Below are 9104 nucleotides of genomic sequence, written 5' to 3' on the forward strand. Positions count from 1 at the left end.
TCCTCATGTTGTCCAGGCTGGTCTCGAACTCCTGAGCTCAAGTAATCCATCTGCCTTGGCTTCCCAAAGTGTTGAGATTACAGGTGTGAGCCATTGTGCCCGGCTTTATTCTCTTTATGTCTGGTTAGAGGAGTTCATCTCCCACAGCTCAGCCCAGGCATCAACTCCTTAGGGAAGTCTTCCATGACTTTCCTGATTAGGTCAACTCTTTATTTGCACTCATATGAGCAAAAGTACATCCTTTTCATTGTACTGATCTCAACTGTAGTTTTACATTGTATTTGTATGATAAGATGATTATTATCAGTCTCATTAGTGGCATGTTGTGGGGATCATCAGGCACGGCTATTGAAAGGCTCCCACAGAGAGGAACATGAGCCCTCAGCCAGCTCCAACTCAGCAGCCATGTGAATGAGCCACCTTGAAAAAGGATCCTCCATCCCCAGTGAAGCCCGCAGATGACTGTAGCTTGAGCTGATGTATGTCTGCAACCTCCATCCTGAACTAGCACTACCCAGCCAAGGCACTTCTGAATTTCTGACCCACGGAAACAGAGAAAATAAATGATTACTATTTTTTTTTTTTTTTTGAGACAGAGTCTTGCTCTGTTGCCCAGGCTGGAGTGCAGCGGTGTGATCTCAGCTCACTGCAACCTCCACCTCCTGGGTTCAAGTGATTCTCCTGCCTCAGCCTCCCAAGTAGCTGGGATTATAGACAACTGCCACTGCGCCTGGCTAATTTTTGTATTTTTAGTAGAGATGGGGTTTCACCATCTTGGCCAGGCTAGTCTTGAACTCCTGACCTTGTGATCCACCCACCTTGGCCTCCCAAAGTGCTGGGATTACAGGCGTGAGCCACCGTGCCTGGCCATGATTACTATTGTTTTAAGTCACCAAGTTTTGGGGTATTTACCATACAGCAATAGAAACAGTGCAGATTCAGGTGCCTGGAAGCGTGGTGCTGCTGTAACAAACGTGGGAGTGGCTTTGACGCTGGATTTGGGCAGAAGCTGGGAGGAGAGGGTGCATGATAGGTTAAAGGGACTTCAAGAGACTTCACAGATGCCTGATGGCTATGATGATGATGCAAGAAGAATTTAAGAGAAAGTGAGGAGGGTCAGGTACTCATGCTTGTAATCCCAACACTTTAGGAAGCTAAGCTGGGAGGATCACATAGGGTCTGGAGTTTAAGACAAGCCTGGGCAACATAGTGAGACCTCATCTGTACAACAAATTTTAAAAAATTACTGGAGCATGGTAGTGTGCACCTGTAGTCCTAGCTATTCAGGAGGCTGAGGCACTTGAGCCCAGGAGTTCAAGGCTATAGGGAGCTATGATCATGCCACTGCATTTCAGCCTGGGTGACGAGTGAGACTCTATCTCTTTTTTTTTTTTTTTGAGATGGAGTCTTGCTCCGTCGCCAGGTGCCAGGCTGGAGTGCAGTGGTGCGATCTCAGCTCACTGCAACCTCTGCCTCTCGGGTTCAAGAAATTCTCCTGCCTCAGCCTCCAGAGTAGCTGGGACTATAGATGCTCACCACCACGCCTAGCTAGTTTTTGTATTTCTAGCAGAGACGGGGTTTCACCACATTGGCCAGGCTGGTTTCGATCTCTTGACCTCGTGTTCTGCCCACCTCAGCCTCCCAAAGTGCTGGGGTTACAGGCGTGAGCCACCGCGCCCTGCCGTGAGATTCTATCTCTAAAAAAATAAAAGTAAAAGTAAAACACTTGAGAGAAGAGATTCTTCGTTATGTAATGGTAAAAAGTTTAGCAACACTGTCACTCGTGATAACCTGGGAAATAGCAAGTGGTCCTAATGAACTGTGTGATCCAACAAACAAGAGTTCTAGGCAGTGCTGAAGAAACATGAAGTATCATTTCTGGGCGGTGGTAGGACTGAGTCCCAATCAAGAAATGATTAACATCTGCTCTGCTGGATTTCAAAATTGCTATGGGCCAGTGACTTCCATATGCCTCTTGCTTTCCCCATTTTTGAATGAGGAAAGAGAATTTAGGGGCAATGATCCTACGCCTGTCCACCATTGGAAGTTGGGTGTGTGGGGGCGCAGATAATGTATATCTTTAGTTTATAGTTTTAGGATGGAGAGGAACTATACTCTAGGAGCTGCACTTGAGGATCCACATCATGGGACCTTCATTTATGCCAGGATCTCATTTAAATAATAAGATACTGGACCTCAAGCTTATGTTGTCATTGGGTGATTTTTTGGGCATGTTGAAAGGCTTGGGAGTCTGATAATTTTAATTTAAGAGGGATGTGAATTACAGAGGGCAAGAAGGCAGACCAATGATGGCAAGCATCTGAGATGGTCCCTACTGAGCCTCACATCATGGTACCTATTCTCTGTGTAGTTAGTTCCTTCCCACATGGTTAGTGCTGTGTGACCAATAGAATTCTGTGGAAATGACAGTGTGTGTGACTCCTTAGACTAGGTGATAAAAAGTATTGCAACTTTCGCACTGGTCTCTTGGATTGCTCACTCTGGGGGAAGTCAGCCACCATGTCAGGAGGACATTCAAGCAGCCTGTGGAGAGACCCACCTAAGAGGAACTAGGGCCTGCTACCAACATCCACCACCAACTTGCCAGCCATGGGAATGAGCTACCTTGGAAGTGGACCTTTCAGCTCCTGTCAGGGCTTCAGGGACCACAGCCCTGGCCAACATCTTGACTGTCACCTTGTGAGACGTTCTGATCTAGTGCCTGCATGAGATAAGAAGGGATGATTATTGTTTTAAACCGTTTTTTTTTTTTTTTTTTTGGAGGTAATTTGTCAGGCAGCAATAGATAACTAATACAGCCAATCCTTTTCTCTCTGGTCTGCCTTTTCCTGGGTAAACGCTCTTGCTTTGACCTCATATTCAATTTGTGAGCAGAACCAGGATGAGAAAAAGGTGAGAGGGTCCCTAAGGCCTCCTTCAATTTTGTGCCTGAGGTGCCTTCCTTGTTTCACCCTCGCTCCAGTCTTGTGTGTGGTTTCTGCATTGTGTGATAAAAAGTCAGTGCCTGGTGATCTTGCCCTTAACTTTGCAGCCCGACTACTGCCAGCCCCGCTGTGCCTGACTTGGCTTCCTGTGCAGAGGACTGTGCAGTCAGGTGGACAACCCCTGTGGTCTTTTAAGAAGGCAGGCAAAAAAAGGAGGAGGGGGCTGGGCACCACCAAGTAGGGGCAGTTGTCACAGAATTCTAGAACCCAGCAGGTCCTCGCATTGGCCCTGAGGCAAGTAGAGAGGCCTTTGGTGCTGGAGTGCATCAGGTGGTTGCGACATCTCAACCTTAGGGTGTAAACAGGCCTCAGGGATGCAGGGCAGCCCCAGAGGGGGCCATGAGAGAATGGCCTTCCTCCAGGTAGAGATTGGAGCCCATGTGGGACATTCATATCTAGAAGCAGAAGTAAAGTAACACTGGTAACACATTGAGTGACTCCTCTAAGCCAGCCACTGGCTTTATCTCATCCAATTCTTCCAACAGCCCAATAAGGAATGTACCCATCATCCCTTAACCCCAGTTTCAAATCCCAAAAAGTGGTAGGGTGTGGTGGCTCATGTCTGTGATCTCAGCACTTTGGGAGGCCGAGGTGGGAAGATCCCTTGAAGCCAGGAATCTGAGACTAGCCTGAGCAACAAAGTGAGACCCCTGTCCTGGGAAACTGAGGCAGGAGCATCACTTGAGCCCAAGAGTTGGAGGCTGCAGTGAGCCATAATCATGCCACTGCACTCCAGCCTGTGTGACAGAGCAAGACCCTGTCTCCAAAAATAATTCAAAAAGCTCTGACAACCAAAAGATTTTTATAACTCACTTGGTGGCAAGTCCTGGACTGAACTGCTGTGAGACTATTTATGGTCTTAATTATGCCATTTACTGTAAATATCTATAAGTTTCCCTACAAAAATATTAATGCATTTGATTACAGGGTGTTCCCCAGAACCCACTGAGTGCGCCATAATATAGTGTTATGCACCATGTAACTTTTCTAAAACCCAGCATTTCTGAATGTTGAAACATCTGGTCCAAAGATAAAGCGCAGTGGGCGTCTTAGTCTATTTTCTGCTGCTATAACAGAATATCTGAAACCGAGTAATTTACAATGAATAGAAATGTATTTGGCTCATGATTCTAGAGGCTTGGAAGTCCAAGAGAATGGTGCTGACATCTGGTGAGGGCCATCATGCTGTACCATTCCATGACGGGAGGCAGAAGGACAAGTGAGCATTTGAACCAGAGAGAGGGTGGGGACTGCCTACTCCCATGACAGTTAACCCACTTCTGCCATAATGGCATTAATCCATTCATGAGGCAGGCCTGAATGACCTAACTCCCTCTTAAAGAACCCACCTCTTAATATCATCAATTACATTTCAACATGAATTTTGGAGGGGACATTCAAACCACGGCAGTGAGTCCGTATTATTAGTTTTTTCCATTTTATGTATATAAAAAAGTGAAGTTTCATGAAGAATGATGGCATTTGCTAATTGCACAGTGACAGACTTTCTCCCCCTCCTGTTCAGAAGAGAACTATGTGACAGTACTGGGACTCTGTTACCTACAAGTTCCTGATGGGTTTGGCACTCTTACATCTTTCTTTCTAGAGCCCTTTCAGTTTTTTTCATAATAAACTTCCAAATACTTTCTGTGCTTTGGGTATTTATTGTTTCTGGACAAGTGGCAATCAGAGATTTATCCACAGAAACTCCCTGGAGTTTAAGGAAGCCTTTTGTACAGCAAATGTGCTCGTGTGATTAAAATAGAATAAACACTTGGGGGTTTCTGTTCACTGTCGCTCTCCACACTGTCCTTCCTTCACTCCAAACCCTGGCTTGCCCTGTGCCCTCACCAGAACTTCCCTTGATCCCATTCTCATTTAGTAATTAATTCACTCAACAAATATTGATAGAGTCTGTGCTGCTGCCCACAATGTGGTAGAAGAGGTTTTATGGTTTATTAGGAGAGCACTGGTTTGACAGAAAAAAGATTAAGGTTCTGGTTCTATAAGAGTTCAGATAAGATCTTTTCTTTTTTGCTCTAGACCTCGGTTTAACCTTAACTGAGTGTGAAGTAAGAAGATAATTGAGAAGATGTAAAATCCATCATCACATAGTATAGAATCCTAATGCAAACAGGACTGAACAATACTGAGTGTGGGCTTTGGCACAGTCTGCCCAGGAGGCTGGCAGTGCAGTTCTCTTGATTCAGTCCTCCTCTGAGTATCCTTTTAATTTTCAGGGTGGCTTATCTCATGATCACAAAAAGGCTGCCAGCAGCATCTGCAATCACGCTTTACAGCCAGGGTGGGAGAGGTGGAACCATTTCAGGAATTAAGCTCGGTTGCCAAACTGATTGCTCTGAGCCGGGTCTATTCCTATGGAGCCTATGCTGGTTCCAGGGGTTCAGAACCTGAGCTGGGAAGATTAGTGAATATTTTGACCATCGCTCCTCAAAAGAGTGTTATTTCTAATAATCATCACACAAAAGTCCAGACTTTAAGCTGATTGGCCTAGGCTGGAGTTACCTGACAAATCCCGTGGCAGGAGGCTTAGGATTGCCCCAGCTGGCTTGGAACTATTAGGCCTACTCCAAGAACTGGGGTTGAGGTCAGTTTTGCTCAAATTGCATGCTCTTTACAGATGAGCTTTTGGGGTTGCATACAGGGGTGCAACCAAAATGTGCTCCGCTGGCTCTAAGTTCCCTTCTCATTCTTTCTTTGTTTCTGTATGTTGACCTCACGTACATGACGTTGCAAAGGATATCCCCATCTTAACATTCCTTTTTACCACTCATTTACTTTAGACTAGTCACACTGTCTGGGGATTCTACCAGCACATTCTAATCTTCCAAGACTGTTCCTCTAAATCTGAAGGCAAGAAGTGGAAATCGTGATACGGCGCACTGCTGGTTTGCCGTGTCAGCCCGGGCTCGGCGGGAGAAAGATTGCTGGAGGCAAAATCCCTGCATCTGCAGGGCGTCCCCTGTGCTGGCACTCAGATGGCATTGAATACATGAATTTTCATCAGTTTTTCAAAATATAACGGTAGTAAGTGTTAAAAACCCAAAAGACTACATGAAACATACTCTTCCCCATCTAATACCTCCATTGCCAATTCCCAGAGTGAATCACCGTCGTCTACTTTTTGTGTATTCTCCCAGTTATGTTCTGTACATACACCAAAATATATAAATAGTATTTACATAGGTATGTGTATATATACAACCAAAGCCTCCTTCTGTAATAGGGATTATAGTACAAACGTTTGATGAATGAATAAATGAGTGACTAACAGTAACTGGGGGGCTCTGACTGTGAGACACTCTCGTCTATGCCCCCGAAGACTGTCAGTCAGGAAAACAGAGCTCACACAAGTTGTTTGAACAGAGAGATTGTAATGTAGAGAATTGAGTAAGCAAGAATTGGAGGCACAGAAAGACAGAGAGTGGCCACTGAGGACTTACAGAGATGGTAACTGCCACAAAGCAGTTATACCTTTAGGGCAGAGGACCGGCAGCAATGTCCTAGCTCTGCAGTTTCTTCTCCAAGCTTCCAGGGTCATCAGAACCTGCAGAGCTAGGACTTAAAACTCAGAGGAGCCGGTGCTGGCTGATTGGTGCTGATGTCACTGACCATGCCATGATGGCTTCCGAGGGTGTGGCAAAAAGCAGGGAACTGGAATTAACTGCTGGTGGCTGATGCTGCCAGGAGTAGGCAGCAAATGGGATAGATGGGGTCTCTCCTTCTGCCTCCCTTTTTCCCTCCAAGAGTCAGTGGGACAGGGCCTAGCAAGGAGAAGCCGGCGAAGGGGAAATGTGGTTTGCAGGGTTTCATCTCCAGGAGCACAAAGTAGAGAACAGAAGGGTGGATTTGGAGCCGAGGGACAAGCCTTTCATAACCAGTGCACTTTGTTTTTGTTTGTTTAAGCTTTTGTACAAGTTAGAAAAAAGTATACCCTCTAGGCAGAATTGGCCCTGGGTCAGGGCGCATGGTGTGGTGAGCGGAGGAAGGTGCTGCACCGTACCTGCGCAAAAGGTGGGCACGAGAATGTGGGCTGGATTTTAGCCCCCAACTGTCCTTTTGACCAGGAGTATTTGTATAGGGTACAATCCGGTGCAGTCATGTGTAATAGCCCAGCATCTGTCCAGCTCCAGGCATTACAGTGAATTTGGTTGTATGTGGGCATCACACACATACACACACACACACACACACACACACACACCACAGCACACCATGAAAGCACATTCTTATATTCTTTTCTTCTTTGGGAGCAGGGGTTTGGGGTGGTTTATCGGTCAGGAAGCCTCTATGATCCCTGCTGTATCATAACTCACTGGGTACAGGCCCCTTCTCAACATCGGGACGCAGGGTCTGACTGGTACAAATGTGTTTCTATAGACAAAGCATCAACAGCATAAACATAGTTTTCTCAGTACATCTAGGATGGGAAGCTGTTTCTGAGGGGGCTGGGATGAACAAAGATGGGGATTTAGGCCTTTTTAGACAGTAGGCAGAGAGGCTCTTTCAGATTGCTTCATAACAGAGTTTTCAAGTTGGATGGGAGTCTAGAAATAACCTGGTAATAGTGATTATGGTGGTAAGAATAGTTGTCTTACACTGGGCTCTCTGGATCCAGACTGAGACAGCGGTGGTGTGAGAAGCTGGGGGGTGCTAGTGGAAAATCACCTTCAGGGAGGTGAGGAGGCCGACTGGGCAGAGGGAGAAGCTGACAGTCGTGCAGCTGCACCAGAGGCCCTGGCTGATCCTACGGGGACCTCTGGAACAAGGATGGCCCTTCAGGGTGGTCTCCAATTTAGGTAAGAAGGCTGGGCTGTGTGTCCACGCATCAGCATTCTTTGGCCATGGCCCCCTGGGGAGGATGCGTGGCCTCGGGAAGGGAGCAGCTTTCTGGTGAGTGACAACTATGACCTTCCCATTGGCTGGAGGATTGGGGTCTTGGCTCTGAAGAAGGGATCTGGGCAGCACACCACAGCATCCGCTAGAGTAGTGATAAGGGTGTCAATAGCTACCACCTGGCCATCACCTACACCAAGCTGGATGCTTCGCCCATGACCCCGGTCCTCTCCAAGTCTCCCCCATCTGAGTGAGTGGCATTAACCTCCAACCCCACTGCTCAAGACAAAATCACCAGAGTCCTCCTTGATTCTCTCCTTTTCTCCTGTCAATCTGTCAGTAGGAATTATTGGTTCTGTCTCCAAAATACATTTTGAGTCTCTCCACTCCTCTCCATTTCCATCCCTCTGGCCCAAGCCATCAGGTCCTCCATGACCAACTGTAACAGCTTCCTAATAGACCTCTCTCTTTCCACCCAGGTAGCCCTGATAGCCATTCTCCATACTGCCACCAGGAGGACGTTGAACTATTGATCTTTTTCATTAAAAGGCAAAGCTCTTCAATTACTTTTGTTGCATTTAAAATTCAAACTTCCTACCACAGAGTGAAAGGCCCCACACAACTGACCCTTTCTTCTCCAACCTCCATTTTTCTCTCACCCACCACGTGCCAGCTGCATGGGCTCTCTGTTGATTCCTCGTATGTGTCAAGCTCATGCTTGCCCCAGAGCCTGTGTGGTAGTTGTTCCCTGTTTGGAATGGCCTTCCCCAGAACCTGCCGTGGCTGGTCCTTCTTGCTGTTCAAACCTCAGCTCCCACAGCACCTCCTGTGTTAGGCCTCCCCTGACTGCTCTAATTAAATTCCCACTGGAGACATCAGTCCACCTGGTTTCAGGAGTCAGGGCTTTCTCTTGCAGCCTAGGGGCTCTTTGCAGACTGCTCAAAGCTCCTTTTGCACAACTCAACCTGGCAGTGGGGTCTTGCTTTCCATTTTCATGATCTCATAGATGTCTAGAGCACATCTATGTAGCCTGGCTACAGCACATCCTAACTGGGCATTGAGTTGGAGGAGCTCAGGAGGGTATAATCTGGCCTAGCTTGTCAAAGTAAGCAAGTTACCAAGTGGAGAAGAGAAGCCCTTTACCACTGAATTTTTAATTGTACTGGAAACTGCTTACCCCTCTGGTAGAACAATAAAGGGAAATTTGGTTACTTGGTCTAGAGGCCTGGGGCAAGTAGGAAC

At 46.8% G+C, this 9104-nt stretch overlaps 1 long non-coding RNA gene across 1 annotated transcript in view; it reads left to right on the forward strand.

Moving 5' to 3' along the window:
- Positions 1 to 8425, forward strand: part of LOC135275102 (uncharacterized) — a 100526-nt gene extending 92101 nt beyond the window's left edge. Inside the window, exon 5 of the long non-coding RNA XR_010342809.1 lies at positions 8342 to 8425. This is a non-coding gene — a long non-coding RNA (uncharacterized LOC135275102). The remainder of the gene's footprint in view (positions 1 to 8341) is intronic.
- Positions 8426 to 9104: the final 679 nt, after the last annotated feature.

This window comes from Aotus nancymaae, unplaced genomic scaffold (assembly GCF_030222135.1).
Source record: "Aotus nancymaae isolate 86718 unplaced genomic scaffold, 86718_ANA_hifiasm-v0.15.2.pri h1tg000003l, whole genome shotgun sequence".
NCBI classification, from domain to species: Eukaryota; Metazoa; Chordata; class Mammalia; order Primates; family Aotidae; genus Aotus; species Aotus nancymaae.